This window comes from Lygodium microphyllum, chromosome 15 (assembly GCF_053477565.2).
Source record: "Lygodium microphyllum isolate KBCC chromosome 15, Lygodium_microphyllum_v1.1.10, whole genome shotgun sequence".
In the NCBI taxonomy this organism is placed as follows: Eukaryota; Viridiplantae; Streptophyta; class Polypodiopsida; order Schizaeales; family Lygodiaceae; genus Lygodium; species Lygodium microphyllum.
Window position 1 is genome coordinate 122,394,897 of NC_141149.1, and position 17,172 is coordinate 122,412,068.

The 17,172-nt window shown below is 38.5% G+C and overlaps 1 pseudogene; it reads left to right on the plus strand.

Annotated features, from left to right (window-relative positions):
- The first annotated feature begins 16,602 nt into the window (after positions 1-16,602).
- On the plus strand, positions 16,603-17,172 carry LOC148025003 (uncharacterized; annotated as a pseudogene).

The following is a 17,172-nucleotide window of genomic DNA, read 5'->3' on the forward strand; positions in this document are numbered from 1 at the left end:
TCAAGGAGTCATAATTGTTTAAATCTAGCCTAAAATTTCCATTGGAAGGTTTATCTTTGAGTTCATTGCTTGGGAGACGGAGGTTTTGTCTAGTTCATCCTCGGCTTATTTTGCCTTTGGAATCCCGAATATGTGGCGTAGAACATCATTTGATAATCCCCATGTTATTATAAGAAGTGCTTTATTATTTTTCCTTTTCCATGTTGGATCATTAGGAGCTTTGGGTTCTTTGAATATTTCCCAAAGGTCTTTCCTCATCACATGGTACATGGTTTTCACTTTTCAAGTGTGAAAGTCATTGTCGTTTAATGTTCCACTAATTCAAGTTTGAACATTTTAGAGTGGAGAGCTCTTACTAGTGATTCTCATGGCAATGTCTAATTGTATAAGGTATATCTAATGAGTCAAATCTTGCATAAGAACCACATTTTATATATTTTGCTATGTCTAACTTTTTAAATAATGGCATAAGGCTTCATGCAACATGAACAAGAACTTACAACAATCAATTTATGAGCTCTCAATGTGAAAGTGGGTTGAAGACTAACTAGGTTGAGTGTTAAGTATGAGGAAGGTTCAATAGTAACCAACTTGAAGGAGAAAAGGTGTGAAATGAGTTTAAATTGAAGGGGCTTCAACATAAGAGAGTAAAGCTCTTTTATGAAAAAGTTTATCCCTTAAGGAAAATAGTGTGTAGCAAGCAAAAAAAATTGTGTCAAGTCTTCTACATGGTTTAACAGTGCCAAACCCCACCAATTCATGCCAAAGGAATAGGCAATTAGATTGAGCACCTTGGGCTCTATCTCCATGCCCAATCTTCCTTCTTTCTCTTCTCCTTATTTCTCTAATCTTGACTAGTCAGCTTCTATATTTATGTAACAAACAACCCATGTGCTTGTGAACCAAGCAGCCCCCTTGCTTGGTAGTAGCCACCATGAAAACCCAACTAATTCGGGCTTGAAACCAACCCTCAAATGACTACAACCTTCTTCTTCTTTCACAATGGTAGGCTTCAAAATGGATCAAGATATGACAAGGAAATGAGGGAGGTATACCTTAGTACCTTCTTGGCTCCATACCTTTGCAAGCTTCAATCCCAAACTTGCACCTCTTGAGTGACACATCCTTGTCTTAATCTTCATCACCTTGTGTATAGCAATGGATGCCTCTCTACCCCACAAGCCTCAAGATTAGGGATCTAATATCATGTTACAAAACATGGTTTGAGCAAGAAGATGAAAATGAGCTATGGCAAAAAGAAAAAGAACAAATAGAGTAGCATAATGCCATGAAAGAGACTTTCTTGATTGATAGTTGTGCCAAGTACTTCTTTTATAGCTTTTCAACAAGGATAGACTCTTTCCCTCTTTACTTATGGTATGCAATACCTTACATGTGCTTGTAGCACAACCTCTAGCACCATAAAATTTAACAAAATTCTACTTTCCCATGGTGATCCTAGGATGGAGGGGAGCAAGGTCACACTCTAAACCAAAAAAAGGCCTCCAAAAGCCAAGCTGAGAGGTGCACTTCTTAGTCTAGTAGAATCAAGTAGCTTGTGCAAATGGCCACTCAAACATATCCACAGGTAATATCCATTATGGTAAAGCCTAGATTAGGATATTAAGGTACAAATATTGGCAATTTTGAATTGGCACTCACTAGCTAAAGCATCCAACTCCATTTCTAGATAAGGCTATAGCATGTTCATGTAAACAAAAGTCAAAATGCATAGCACTAGTGGTCAAAATCTATCTTAGAGTCCAAAGAAAAATATAAGTGAATCCTTAAAATATATGACCACATGGAGTCTCATGTGACAAAGGGAACACAAGGAAAAAATGTCAAGACAATGTATGATAGGTAGTTTAGCCCTAAATAATATGTGTTTGCAAGGCATGCATGCATGCATGCGTATACACGTACGCATGCACGCATGTGCGAGCACATACATCATTTGCTTGGCTTCCATATTGCAAAAGACTATAAAAAAGTTGAAATCATTAAGCCATAAACTAGAATAGAATATTATGATAAGTAGTATGAGAAAATCAAGGGTGAAGAATAGCAAGAAAATGATAAGGGAGAAAGGGAGGATGACGAGGACAAGGAATTGAGGTAGCATCAAGTCTTTGAGCATGTGTTTGAGAAAACTCTCTGAGTATGCATTTAAACAAACTCTTATGATGTGTTGCAAGACTTGGGCACATTGATTAACCTCTGTGTGTGTGTGTGTGTGTGTGTGTGTGTGTGTGTGTGTGTGTGTGTGTGTGTGTGTGTGTGTGTGTGTGTGTGTGATCAAGAGGAGATACCACTACCCTCTTTAGAGAGCATTTTTCACCTCTACATTAGATCATGGAGTTTGAGGATTAGAGATGTTTGAGACTATTTCTATAAAGCTTCCATGCCATAAGGAGACTCCTTGCATTAGCAAATGTAATGTTCAATTAACTCAACCCTTACTCCAAAAATTTGGTACATGTGGTCCTTTGGAGGTATGTTCTCAAATCTTCATATTTGTATATAAAGATATATACATCCAAGATTGTGTGACAAGGGGGTGTCCATAAAGGTTGGTCATATGATGAATTAATATTCAATAAATGCAAAAAATATGTCATATAGTGGGTCATATTCCTGCCAAGAAGGTGTGGTTGATTCACCTAAGTCCTCTCAATGTCCAACCATACAATATCAGTTCTAATAATCTCAGTTAACTCCAGATAACTAAGTGAGAGATAAGGACAATCTTTATTGTAGTCAATAAGTGTAGAGCCTCAATCTTGATCCTATGTAAGCTTATACAAGTGCACATTTAAGCATACCAACACTATGTGTTTGTTAGATATACTCAATGCTCCACCCTCGTAAGGTGCCATAATGATCCATGGTGCTCTAAGTTGTAAGGCCCCCATTATGAGGAGAAGCCATGTGTGAACCCTAACATTAGTTGGGTCCTAACTCGTATGTCAGATGAGGTCTATGTGATCGGATGGCAAAAAAGTGACTTTAGTGGATATAGCCTCTAGGTTAGATAAGTAGTTATGCTAGTAGCAACTCAAGGCACAATGCATCGAGTTGTGGGGTGTGGAAGTTATCAAGCACCCCTATTTTGGGATCCGAGGACCACTTTCACAGTTGTTTGAAGGTCTCATGGGGATCCAAGGGCAACACCCCTAGCCCAATGATAAAGGGCCCCTAGTTGTCTAGGGAAGGTTCATAATATGGTCGAACAAGCCAACTAGACTACTTTCCCGAGATATAGAAGGAAGACCCCTCCAAAGCCATTGTCAATCTATCTTTCACCTAGTTAAAGCTATTGAAAGAGAGGGGGAGAGACAGAGTGGAGCGGAAGATGAGCCTCAGCTCATTGTTGTTCTTCTTCCATTATTCTTCCATCATACTAACTAAAAGAGACTTACACACATAGGTATGACTAACCAAGACTAAGTCACTAACTACATCGACTTATTGAATGTCACACATATATATAGCTGTATCCAGCTAATATCGATCACAAACATAAAGATATACTGACTAACGAGTAACAGGAGCTTGATATTCAAACACTCCCCCTCAAGCTCAAACCATCTGATAAACTCCAAGTAGCTGTCTGAAATATATGAACTTTTCTTTACCAAGAGACTTGGTAAATATATCTGCTACCTGGTCTTTAGTCTTCACATGAATCAAGTCAATCTGCCCTGTAAGAACCATTTCTCATATGAAATGGTAGTAAACCTCAATATGTTTGGACATAGCATGATAGACAGGATTGCTAGCCAACATAACATTGCTGAGGTAATCACAATGCAATCTCACTCTGCTTCCAGCTGTATTCTTAACTCTTTCAACAGTTTCATCAACAAAACTGCTTCGCAAGCCACTAAGGCAGCTCCTCTATACTCAGCTTTTGTATTAGACAATGCAACGGTAGGCTGTTTCTTACTCTACCAACTAATCATAATGTTACCCAATCCAAATGCATAACCACCGGTTGACCTCCTATCATAGGCACAACCAGCCCAATCAACATCAATAAACTCTGTCAAGTTAAGGGATTTTCATATGCATATAAAATAGCCCATAAAGTGTGGTACCCTTTACATATCTCATGATCCTCCTGACTGTATCTAAATGTGGTTTGCGAGGCTTCTACATGAACTTACTAATCAGCCCCACTACATAACATAAGTCAGGATGTGTAATACTCAAATGTATCAAGCTTCCCACCATCTGTCGATACATGGTCACATTCTCTCTATCATTCCCAACATCAATCTATAGCTTGAGATTCTAATCAAGAGGTGTCTACATAGGCTTGCATTCAGCCATACCATACTTCTATAACATGTCATGAGCATACTGCTTCTGTAGCAGCCATATACCTTGAGGCGTAGAGACTACCTCAATCCCAAGAAAATACTTTAGTTCACCAAGTTCTTTGACTCTGAATTCGGCCTGTAAACATGATTTAGTTTCAACAATGCCCTCTTCATCATCTCCAGTGATGATAAGATCATCTACGTAAACCACTAGAAACACATATCCATCATCTATATTCTTCATGAATAGATTGTGATATGCAATGCTGTCAAATACCTTCAAGTGTAAAATGTTAAGCTTATAACCATACAACCTCTCGTATGGAGTTACATCATAAATCACTGCTATAGGAGTTCTTTTCAGCACATAGACACCAGTCACTACTGCTTCAACCCAATAACCATTTGGCAAACTTTTTTCATTCAGCATAGCTCTTGCTAATTCCATCATTACCCTATTTTTCCTTTCTGCTACACCATTTTGTTACAGTGTATAGTTGCAAGTTAACTGTCTTCTGATCCCATGTTTAGCAAGGTACCTGTCAAAGTAATTAGAGACATATTCTCCACCTCCATCTGATCTAAGACATGAAATTTTACAGCTCAACTCATTTTCAACATCCTTCTTGAAGTCCTTGAATGCATCAAACACATCATCCTTACATTTCAATATGTAAAGCCAAGTATACTTGCTGAAATCATCAATGAAGGGTACGTAGTAACGAGCATCACCAAACGAAGCATTATGAGATGGACCCCATACATCTGAATGTACCAACTATAAGGGTCCTGAGCTATTCCGTACATGTCTCATAAATGGAAACTGTACTTGCTTTCCAAACTGACATGTATCACATACATGTCCAAAGTCATGATATTTGAACTTAGGTAGTCCAAGCACAATCTCCTTTTGCTGCATAGATTTCAACTTTTGTACATTCACATAGCCAATCTACTTATGCCATATCTCAACATCCCGTATAGCACCATCATCATGTGCAAACATAACTGCTTTTAATTTTAAAATTGACATATCAAGAGTAAATATTATGCTATCTCTTCGGCCTTTAGCAATCAATTTACAGTCATTATCATATTCTTCAACAAAGCATCCATCTCTATTAGATCTCACCTGCAAATTCTATTCTGCCATCTGTCCAACTGACAAAAGATTCTTGGTTATTGTAGGTACATGTAGTACATCATGCAAGATATTTTTCATGCCATCATGGATCAATAAATGTACAACTCCTTTATGTTGAATAGTATAATGAGTGTCATCCCCCAGTACAAACATATCCATGTGAACCTGCAACCATCTCATCAAACCATTCTCCATGGGGTGTTATCTGATTTGAAGCCCCTCAATCAATGTACCATCTCTTATCTCTATTCTACCTAGATGCATTCTTAGACACATGCTGCATGGCAAACAACATGTCACCCTAATCATTAGGAACTCGGCTAGATGAAGGATAATTAATATGTTGTCTACACTTGGCTTTCATGTCAGTCTGCTTCTTATGACAATCTTTGGATATATGCCCATATATACCACAATAATGACAGTCCTTGTCCATGTTGGACTGATCATTTAACTACCAAGATCCTCCTCTGCCTCTAAGGAATCTTCCCCTGCCTTGAAAATCGCCAGATCCACGATGGCCATGTGTATTCATGCCATACCAGGCATTCTGTTGTGATCTGCTATGTTTTTTATCTCTGTAGTGTAGGCCTGAATACTTCTGCAATGCCTAGACATGTTATTGAAGTGTTACTTCAACTGAATCTTTCTTGCATGTGTCACATTTTCATAATTCTTTATGAGTATGTCACATGCATCCTTTAGGAAACTACATCTAGTAATCTGTATAACCATAGCATCTGATATACATAAGAAACCAATATAACACCTTGCATGCTCTCTCAGTTCATAGCTTATAAGCCCTTTTCTGATCATGTGTCAGATTTCTTTCATGCATTTGAGGTTCGGTCTCATCACTTGTACATAAGTCCCAATAACCTCTGTCAACCAAAAAATTCTTCATACGGAACTTTCATAAAGAAAAAATTTTATTGTCCAACTTTTCTCCCACAATTTGAGTGATATTGTTAGTGCCTTGAGCATTTGCCATAGTTTTAGCTTAGATATTCAGTGATATATACAACCTGTAAGTATCTGACTTCTTTTCCTATAGTTCAGGACCAGTTTTCTGCTATTCATGATAATTTTTTGCAATTCATGATAGTTTTTCTGACAACCTGCTTGTTGTAAATTGTATTCCAACAATGAAAAAACACAGTCAACTGAGCATAAACCAAGCTCAAATCAGTTCAAAACATTCTGTGGTAGTCGCAAAACATCCCAGCAACAAACTATATCCATACAAGTATCAATGTTTGTACTATATGCAAGTAGCAGTACCAAATACAATCAACCCACTACTATAACCAGCAATATTTTCTCTATTAGAACAAGAGTATTTAGACCTCAAAACAGCCCCAAAATATCTCATTCAATTGTTGCTACTCTATGGAGGAGTTGATACATGTCCAACCGGTCATAATATATTGCATGTATGTCAAGTGAAGATTGTAGATATCCTTCCTACAAACAATAACCAGTCAATACCCTGGTATAACCAGCAACAAATCAGTCTAAACTTTGGACTTTCAGCACTCACAATATTCCAAAAAGCATCTACCACTCAACTAATATGATCCAAGCATTTGTCAGTAGCAAATAAGTATCACAAATACTTCAACCCTGTAGGTATATTGTTTCCAAATTCAGGTCAACAACCAGCTCACTGTTTCCAGCTTGCAAATAAGCTCTAAAACTGAGCATTTAACACTCCAATATCATGCTCAAATGCATGATAATAAGGGCATGTACATTGTTAGGATGAAAGCCAGCAGTGCCTTGGAATCATCTGTTATTTACTGCAGTAAACAGTCAGTCTGCACAGGTCTGTGCTGAATATCTTAAAATCTATGAAAGTTTTGAAAAAAATTTCTTCTGCAAAGTTGTAGACCACATCAAAACTGTCTATTTTAAAGGGCTATTTCTCCAAAAAACATTTCTACAACAAGATATAGCTTCTGCAAAACGGACTGCAATCAGTTTTCTTTGATAACGTTTTCTTCATATCTGATGTCTTGATGTCAAATGGCCACTGTCAAGCCTTCAGGCTTCAGCCATTCAAGCTCTGATACCATGTTGGAAGAGAGGGGGAGAGACAAAGTGGAGCAAAAGATAAGACTCAGCTCATTGTTATTTTTCATCCATTATTCTTCCATCATACTAACTGAAAGAGACTTACATACATAAGTATGACTAACCAAGACTAATTGTGGTTAAGTCACTGACTACATCAACTTATTGAATGTCATACACGTGTACAATTGTATCCAGCTAATGTCGATCACACACATAAATATAGACTGACTGAAGAGTAACGGGAGCTTAATATTCTAACAAAAGCTCTTGTATAGCCTTACGCTCTTCCTCTATCATCTATTTGGATTGCCATGTAAGAATCACAATGGAAATGCATGAATAGATAGAGCCATATTTGTATCAATTTGTTTAAAATTAAAGTAGTTTTTTTTTTGCATATTTTTCATGTATTCTCTACTCCTTTCTCAGATTTTCTGCACTATGTGTAATTTTTACATGATATCAAAGCCAAGAGACTATGATAAGTGAAGAGTGTCTAAGAGTCAAGGGCTTCAATAGCGAATAGGAGAAATGGGGTCTGCTACATCAGGTAGCAATGATGGCATATCAAGTGGTACTAGTGCTATATTGATCATTCAAACACTAAGGAGTCGTTCCATAACCTTCAACGAAGGCAAGTTAGATAGTACAAACTACACTTTGTGAAATTTTAAAATTACAACTACCATTCATTATATGAGCTTTGGAGATGGTGATGGGGACTCACCCTGAACCACAATCCACTCATAATCCATCAAATTCGAGTGTTATGATTCCTCGAAATGCAAATCTTCTACCAGCTTGGAAAGAAAGAAACGCATATGCATTGTGTGCCTAATCATATATTCAAGAATTTGGAAATTTTCATAAATTTTAGAAATTCCTAATGTCACTAATATTTGGACACATCGTCGAATCTTATCCCCTTACTTAAAGGTGAAATTTTTCCTAGATACAACATAAGCAATCCCCCCAAGTCCCACTCTCAAATATGGATTAAAATTTAGCCACTTGGTCGGGCCTGTACTCCTTATTTAAATGTGGAACTTGGAAGATTTTCCAATTCTCTAAAATGATATTGCCTTAGTTACATGTTGTTTTGATAATGGTTTGACATTGATTAAGAGAAATGTGCTATCTCTTGCTTCTATAACTGATCTTGGCCATGAGGTGAGGTTTATTAAGACAAGTGTAGAAATAATCAATAATGTTGGCAAAGTTACTAGCAAAGGAGAAAGAAGAAACATGTATGAGCTAAGTGCTCTTACAGCCACTACTGGTATGGATACAAGGAAACTTTGATATGAAAGATTTTATCACATTGGTTTTGTGGTGTTGAAGGAGATGCATGAGCAAGGTATGGTTGCTTACCTACATGTAGTAAATGAAATGAATAATCTATGTGAAGCTTATAGAATGGGCAAGCAACAGAGAATGGCATTTCCACAAGAAAGTAAGAACTAAGCAAGGGCTCCTCTAAAGTTAGCGCATACTGACTTGTGCAGTAAAATGCCTACACAAGCCTTGGGAGGATCTTTTGATTTTATGTCGATCATCAATGACTACAATAGGAAGATGTGGGCATACTTTCTTCACGAATGATAAGGCTCAAGCTTTTGTTAAGTTGAAAGAGTGGCTAAAACTTGTTGAGAATGAAACGGGGCAAAGTTTAAAAAAGTTTAAAACAAATGGTGGTGGTGAGTTCAACTCAAAGGAGTTTGAAGACTTTTGTAAGAGCAAAGGGATTAAGTATCAATTAACAATGCCTCATATACCTCAACAAAATGGCATTGTTAAACACCAAAATCTCACCATTTTAGAAATGGCAAGGTGCATTCTTAAGGGCAAGATATTGCCTGACCAATTTTAGGCAGAAGCTATTCATATTGCAATCTACATTCTCAATCACAGTCACACAAAGGCTCTTCAAGAAAAAACTCCTCATGAGGCATATTCTGGTAAGAAACCATATGTCTCGCACTTTAGAACTTTTAGATGTAAATGTTATGCACATGTTCCAAAGGATAAAAGAAACAAGTTAAAACTAAAAGGCACAAAATATATCTTCTTGGGTTATAGTGATGAGAAAAAGGCTTACAAATTGTATGACTAAGAGGCAAAGAAAATCATAGTGAGGCATGATGTGGTGTTTAAGGTTCATCCATTATACAATCGAGAAAGAGAATATAAGTTCTTCCAAGAGCTATCCCTATCCTCAGGGAGAAAGGATCGAATGATGAGGAAAATATTCACCAATCTACAATCAAGCCACACCGGAAAAGTCATTACCGCGATGGGTGAAACAACTCTATGATCGTAGTAATCCTATGTCTATAACTATTGAAGAAAATGCAAATGAACCAAGGAGGTCTCTAAGAATAGAGGAGCAAAGAAAGGATTCTACTCACATAGGCAATATAGCCTTCATGGCTAAGATTATGAGAGAAGTAAAGGAGCTGGTAGACTTGGAGTAAGCACTTGCCGATCTAGCATGGAGAGCAGCTATATAAACTGAGTATGATATCATAATGAAGGATGATACCTGGGAGCTAGTGGATTAACTAGAAAAGAGGAAGATTATCGGCACCAAGTCGGTTTGGAAGGTAAAGTACAATGCTGATGGCAGCTTAGAAAAGTACAAAGCCAAATTAGTTGCACAAGGATTTTCACATGTGTTGAAGGATTTGATTTTCAAGAGTCATTTTCTACCAACTACTAGAACAACCACTATTCACATAGTACTTATAGTGGCCACTCATAAAAAGTGACCAATTTACAGAATGGATGTTAAATCAATGTTCTTGAATGGCGACCTCTATTAGATATTCTCAATGCCCCACTCTCATAAGATGCCACCAATGATCCATGGTGCTCAAAGTTGTAAGACCCCCAATATGAGAAGCCATATGTGAGCCCGAATATTGGTTGAGTCCTTCCTTGTATGTCAGATGAGGTCTATGTGATCGAATGGAAAAAGGGTGACCGTTGTGGGTCTAATCTTTGGGTTAGACAGAGTAGTTAAGATGGTAGCAACTTGAGGTGCATTGCATCGAGTTGCAAGGTAAGGGAGTTATCAGGGGGTCATATTCTGACGGTAAAGGAAATATTCCCTAGAATGTTCCCTAGCCGACTAGTAGAGGCTAGTATGGCAAGTCGATCTAACCGCATTCGTGGGCTATAAAAGCTAAACCCCTTCACAGTCATCCATTATCTATCTTTCACCCTATTAGAGTTATTCTAGCTAGCCTTAAGCTCTTCATCTATCTTCCGTCTAGATCACCATCTAAGCTTCACAGTGGAAGCGCACAGGTGGACAGAGCCATCTTTCTATCAGTTGTTTGGAGCTAAAGAATTTTTTTATTCTCCTCTTATCTATTGTGTACTCTCTATCTCTTTCTCATATTCTATTCACTATGCCATGTAATTTTTTATATGGTACTAGAGCCCAAGGGACTCTAAAGATCAAAGAGTGCGTAAGAGGCAAAGGCTTCCACAACAAAGAGAAACGATGTCGTCTTCTGGAAGCAGTTCTCGCACATCAAGAAGCGATGCAGGAGGTGGTGCTACTGCACCGACTATTCAAACATTGAGGATTTATCCACCAACCTTCAACGAAGTCAAAGTTAGATGGTACAAACTACACCTTATGGAAGTTTAAAATTACAACTATCCTTGATTCTTATGAGCTTTTGGAGACTGTGTTGGGGACTTACGTAGAACCACAGCTTACCTCCCGACCCATCAAATTCTAGTGTGATGATTCTTCCAAATACAAATATTCTACGAGCTTGGAAACGAAGGAATACAAATGCATTGTGTGCCTTAGTTACAAGCTGTTCTGATAATGTTTTGACTTTTATTCAGCATACAACCAAAGTACCAGAGGCATGGAATGTACTAAGAAGCCAGTATGAAACGCAAAACTAAAGAAGGATTCAAAACTTGGAGAATCAACTAGCAGCGGAGAAGTTTGCTCAAGGAGAGACGGCTGAAGCATTCATCACTCATATTAAGAATTTCTGCAACCAAATGGTTGGCACTAGGATTCAAAAGACTAGCGAGAGGAGCTAGCTTGGAGGTGTCTTCGGATTTGTTCACAAAATTTTCATGGACTAGTAACTGCCCTTAATACTTTTTTTTTTGTTGCTGCAAATGGTGAAGTCAAAAATCTTTCAAGTGTGTTGTATGTTTCCGAAATTAGGAGAAATCTGTTATCAATTGCTACCATAACTGATCTTGGTCATAAAGTGAGGTTCAAGAAGACACGTACATAAATTCTCGACAATACTGGTAAAGTTGTTAGCAAAGGAGAAAGAAGAAACAACATGTATGAGCTAAGTGCTCTTGCAACCACCGCTGGAGTGGGCACAAGTAGGCTTTGGCATAAAAGGTTTGGACATATCGAATCTGCAGTATTGAAGGAGATGCACAAGCAAGGTATGGTTGCTTACCTATCTGCAGTGACTAAATTGAAGGAACCATGTGAAGCTTGTATGATGGGCAAGTAACAAAGAAAGGCATTTCCACAAGAAAACAAGAATAGATCACAAGATCCTCTAGAGTTGGTGCATGCTAACTTGTGTGGTAAGATGCCTACACAGGCCTTGGGGGGATTTTATTTTATGTTGATTGTCGACGACTACAATAGAAAGATGTAGGAGTACTTCCTTCATGATAAGGCTCAAGCTTTTGGTAAGTTTGAAGAATAGCTAAAACTTGTCAAGAATGAAACAGCGAAAAGTGTGAAGAAATTTAAAACAGATAGTGGTGATGAGTTCAACTCAAAGGAGTTTGAGGACTTTTGCAAGAGCAAAGGGATCAAGCACCAATTGACAACGCCTCACATACCTCAGCAGAATGGTGTTGTGGAATGCAGGAATTGTACCATTGTGGAGATGGCAATATGCATACTAAAGAGCAAGGGATTGCCTAACCATTTTTGGGCTGAAGCTGTTAATACTGCAATCTACATTCTAAATCGGAGCTACACAAAGGCTCTCAAGGGAAAAACACCTCATGGGGCTTACACTGGTAAGAAACCATCTGTCTTACATGTCAGAATTCTTTGAATGTTATGAACATGTTTCAGATGAGAAGAGAAACAAGTTAAAACCAAAAAGCAGAAAATGTATCTTCTTGGGTTATAGTGATGAGCACAATGCTTACAAATTCTATGACCAAGAGGCAAAGAATATCATCGCGAGTCGTGATGTGGTGTTCAAGGAGTAGCCACATACAATGGAGGAGGAGAATGCAAGTTCTTCCACTATCCTTAAGGAGGATGAAGCATCATCTTCAAATGATGAGAAAGAAGTTCACCAACCTGACATCACCCCATCAAAAAATCAATTGCCGCATTGGGTAAAGCAACTTATGACCACAATAATCCTATGCCTACATCTGTTGAGAAGAAGACAGATGCGGACCAAGGAGGTCTCAGAGAATAGAGGAGCAAAGGAGTCAATATGGCCTTGATGACTAAGATTATGAGAGAAGTAAAGAAGCCAACTAACTTAGAAGAAGTACTTGTAGATCCAAACGAAAGGCAACTATGCAAGCCGAGTATGACAGCATAATGAAGAATGACACTGGGGAGCTAGTGTATCAGCTAGCAAAGAGAAAGGTTATTGGCATCAAGTGGGTCTGGAAGGTAAAGTACAAGGCTGATGGTATCTTAGAAAATTACAAAGCCAAACTGGTTGCCCATGGATTTTCACAAGTTGAAGGGTTTAAAAGCCAGGAAATATCTTCATCTCTCAAAAGAAGTATGCATGGGAGATCTTGAAGGCATTTGGCATGACTGAGTGCAAGGAGATAGCTACACCTATGGAGGTGAATGCAACGTTATTTATTGAGGATACATCAGCATTAGCAAACATTGGGAGGTACACAAGGTTGGTCGACAATCTAATCTACTTGTGTAATACTAGAATAGATATCAGTTTTGTTATTGGTGTTTTGAGTAAGTTCTCAAACAAACCTCATGATAGTCGTTGGAAAGCTGGGATGCGAGTACTCAGATACTTAAAGAAAACTCTTGACTATGGTATCACATACAGTTCCAAAACTTCTCTTGTGGGAAACTATGACTCAAATTGGCCAAGAGACTGACAAGAGACTGTGATTCCAAAAAGTCAGTTTTTAGTTATTGTTTCTCTTTGGGTTCATGAATTTTCTCTTAGATTAGTAAGAAGTAACCAATAATGGCATTGTCTTCTACCAAAGCAGAGTACAAAGCAGCTTGTTTTGCTACATATGAAGCAGTATGGTTGAGAAGGATCCTATGGCATATGGGAGTTAAAGATGAAGAACCAACTATGCTGAGATGTGACAATCAGAGTTGCATCGCCATTGCCAAAAATCTAGTGTTTTATGCAAGCACCAAACATATAGAGATCCAGTATCACTGTGTGTGATTTGATCAAGGATGGGATAGAGGAACTAGTCTACTGTCCAATAGAGGATAATGGAGCGATATCTTCACCAAAGCACTTACGAAGGATCTACTTCAAGTTCATCTTCAGAGACTCGACATTGGGCCAAGGAGATAGTTCACGTGCGGGTGGACATTGAGGGGGAGTGTAAGATATGCTCAATGTCCCACCCTTATAAGGTGCCACCAATGATCCATGGTGCTCAAAGTTGTAAGGCCCCCATTATGAGGAGAAGCCATATGTGAGTCCGAATATTAGTTGAGTCCTAACTTGTATGTCAGATGAGGTCTATGTGACCGGATGGCAAAAAGGTAACCATTGTGGATCTAATATTTGGGTTAAACAGAGTAGTTAAGCTGGTAGCAACTCGAGGCACATTGCATCGAGTTGCGGGGTAAGGAAGTTATTAAGGGCCCCTATTTTGGAGTTCGGGGTCCATGGAAGCAGCCCTTGGCTTAGGGGGACCAGCAACCCCCGTGAAAGGGTCCGTCAAGGAATATTCCCTTGAATATTACATGGTCAACTAGTGGAGGCTCATATACTAGGTCAATCAAGCCAACCTAACTACCTTTGCAAGCTATAAAAGCTAAACCCCTTTACAACCATCCATTATCTATCTTTCACCTAGTCAGAGCTGCAGCCTTAAGCTCTTCACCTATCTTCTATCTAGATCACCATCTAAGCTTCATAGTGAAAGTGCACAGGTGGACAGAGCCATCTTTGTATCAGTTGTTTGAAGCTAAAGAACTTTTTATTCTTTTCTTATCTATTGTGTATACTCTATCTCTTTCTCAGATTTTGTTCGATGCGTTGTGTAATTTTTTATAACCTCAAGGAGGAGATGTATGTGGCTCAACCACCGAGGTTTGAGGTCCCCCATTCTAAGAACAAAGTTTTTAAGCTAAAGAATGTATTATATGGGCTTAAACAAGCCCCTAGAGCATGGTACCAATAGATAGATAAATTCTTTAAGGTTCAAATTTTAAAAGATATACCTCAGATGCTAACTTATATGTTTACAGTGATGGTGAAAATTTTGTAGTGATTGTCTTATATGTGGACAACCTACTTATTGCAGGTAATTGTGAAGATATGATCCATCAAACTTGAAAGGATTTGAGCTCTGAGTTTGAAATAACAAACTTCGACTTGTTGTACTATTGTTTGGGGATTTAAGTGAGCCTGGTAAAATCTTCATCTCTCAAAAGAAGTATACATGGGAGATCTTAAAAGTATTTGACATAACTGAGTGTAAGAAGATAGCTACACTTATGGAGATCAATGTGAAGTTATCCATTGAGAATACATCAACACTAGTAGACGTTGATTTTTTTCTTAGGTTCTCAAACAAACCACAAGAAAGTCATTGGAAAGCTGAGATGTGGGTGCTCATATACTTGAAAGGAACTATTGACTATGGTATCACATATAGTATTAAAATGCTCTTGTGGAAAATTGTGACTTAGTGATTCTAAGAGATCAATTTCTAGATATTGTTTCTCTTTAGATTCAAAAATATTCTCTTGGATCAATAAAAAGCAACCAATTGTGGCATTATCTTCTACCCAAGCACAGTACAAGGCAGCTTGTTTTGCTACATGTGAAGCAATATGGTTAATAATGATTCTATCACATATGGGAGTACAAGATAAAGACCCAACAATGCTAAGATGTGATAATCAAAGTTACATTGCCATTGCCAAAAATCTAGTTTTTCATGTACACTCCAAACACATTGAGATCCAATATCACTGTGTGTGACTTGATTAAGGATGAGATAGAGTTTGTTAACAAAGGAGAATGAAGCGGATATCTTCACCAAATCTCTTACGAAGGATCTCCTTTGAGTTCATCTTCAAAGACTCCATGTTGGGTTGAGAATATAGCTCACTTGTGGGTGGACATTGGGGGGAGGGGGGTGGGTTTAGATATCCTTAATACTCCACCATCATAAGGTGCCACCATTGATATATGGTGCTCTAAGTTGTAAGGTCCCCATTATGAGAAGCTATGTGCAAGCTCGGATATTGGTCAACAGATATTGGTCAGGTCCTAACTTGTATATCAGATGAGGTCTCTAGCAATCAAATGGCAAAAAGGTCAATCTAACCTTTAGGTTAGATAGAGTATTTATGTTGGTAGCAACTCGAGGCACAATGCATCAAGTTGCAGGGTGTGGGAATTATCAAGGATTCCTATTTTGGGATTCTGGGGATGTAATTACCAAAAATAAAAATTGCATACAAGCTACAAGAGTCACAATTGGACTATACAATTGATAATGAGACTAAAGAAAACCATAGTATGGCAAGCAAGCAAACCATTCATTGTAAAACCATCTACAAGATAAATGATGCTAAACTACCAATCAAGCCACCCTCTCAAACCAACAATAGCATTGCTCATTAAAAAGTACAATCTAAAAAAATGCATTCCAGATTGTTTACATATACCAAAGCCCCAAAGACGTAGAAAATGGAAAACCACCTTCACGTGTGGCTACAAAAACTATCGATTTTGGCTTTCCAAAAACCCAATTCTTGGATGCGTGGAGGGTCCAACTAAATGGTGCCAAACACAACAGATGATCCAGACAGTACACAAAGATGAGCATGCCCAATACATGTGGGTGAGAGTGTGTGGTGAGAAACGCACTTTGTATGTTGCCATATGCTATTTCCACCCTATGACATCCCAATACGCCCCACCAAAGGGGCAATCACCATATGTGGCTTTGGATGAGGATATTTGGGAGTTCTCGAAGGAGGGAGAGGTTATCTTACTAGGAGACTTTAATGCCAGGACAGCCTCCCATCAGGTGTCTTTCTTTGATGCATCTGAGGAGATGCTACAAGAGCAGGATGTGTGAGAGCTACAACTAGAGAGGACATCTCAAGATATGGGGGAAGTCATCGAATATGGGAGATACCTTGTGGAGATGGGCACAGCACACAGGTTGGCCATTCTCAATGGCATGGCTAGATACCCCCTATCCGGCGCCTTCACATGTTATCCTCACCGACATGGTGCCAACACAGTAGACTATGTTCTTGCCCCACCGATGCTAATATCTCACATCCAAGACCTCTCCATATCCCCATGCCTTCTCGGAGTTACAGTGGATCATGCCTACCTATCATTCACCATCGACCTCCAATTCACTGATACGCAGACCCATCATGCAGCTCATTGA